Genomic DNA, 1,362 nt, shown 5'->3' with positions numbered 1-1,362 from the left:
TCTTGTTATAATAACAGGAAAGTTTGTCTGGATGGGAGCATATGTTCCTCTAAAACTGGTCAATACCTTCATTACTTATAGTGCCTTACCAAATTTGCAAACTGTCAGTTTCATTGTCACTGATTGTTACTGACTTTTTACCATCTAACCTAATTAGTTGCAAATGTTCCTCTAGTTGTTGTTTTAGTACCACATATTTTTCCAGATTTTCATTGCCTGTCTCAGTTTGTTTAAGATGTGTTGCTGCCATTGAATTTAAAATGAACTGATATTTTTCTTGAACAAGCAAAATGCATCAGTTTAAATTTTTCACGTTTTCTTTGTTCTATTGTAATTAAAATGTGTATTTATGAAATGTGCAAATCATTGATTTTTGTTTTTATTTGTCTTTTACACAGCACCCACTTTCCTACCTTTTTTGAAAATTGTGTTTGTAAAAATTTACACATCCAAGTCCAAACAAATACTGTACATATCAAACTAGAAGTAACATGAAGTGTGCAACCTTTGTGAAGGCAGATACCCTACCAAAGGCCAAAGGTGTTTTTAAAAGCCAAATTTGGTTCAACATTTAGGAAATCTTGATACTCAACAAAAAGCAGTTATGATATACGTTTGGCTCAGTGAAAATAAATGTTAACAATTTCTAATTTTCAATCTTTTAGTATTTCACCAAGGAAGAGTGGCACACATAAGAGTAGCACTTTTCATGCTTAATCCAGAACAAATTAAACAGGTTTTAGACTGAGTGGAAAAAACAGCAAAATGAAAAAGAAATATAATCAGCTTGACTTTTTATGTTTTATGCTGGAAAACAAAATTTGCCAAATTAGCCAGTTAGTCTACGTCCTTACTCTTCTACCTGCAAGACAAACAAATACTATTGGAAAAGACTTCCTTTGATATAGAATTTTGCTTTTTTTTTTCCTTAGTCTCATAATAACATGTTTCCATTCTACCATGAAATGTTTTCTTTCCTGTGTCTGTTTAATTTAATAATAACCTTACTGTGTACATAAATATACAATATAAAAAATTATGCCACTGCTTTTTTATTTGCATAATGTTAATACATAATGCAGTTTTGAGTTAAAATGTACATTTTGAATGTCAATGAGTCGTAAACAGTATTATATTTACTAAAGACATAATACTTTGTCTTTAATAAACAAAACAATCAAATTCAAATACCATTTACATAGCAGTATGTTTACATAGAGGTAAGCTGCAAAGCACTGTTGATGTGCAAAATTAACATTTTGCTATAAAACCCTGTAGGGCTGCTCAATTAATCGAATTTTAATCACGATTACGATCTGGGCTTTCAACGATCATTAAAAATGACTGAGCCGATTATTAGCC

The sequence above is a fragment of the Pundamilia nyererei genome, unplaced genomic scaffold, assembly GCF_000239375.1.
Source record: "Pundamilia nyererei isolate P.nyererei 1_Seehausen unplaced genomic scaffold, PunNye1.0 scaffold00227, whole genome shotgun sequence".
NCBI classification, from domain to species: Eukaryota; Metazoa; Chordata; class Actinopteri; order Cichliformes; family Cichlidae; genus Pundamilia; species Pundamilia nyererei.
This window is presented reverse-complemented; position numbering follows the sequence as displayed.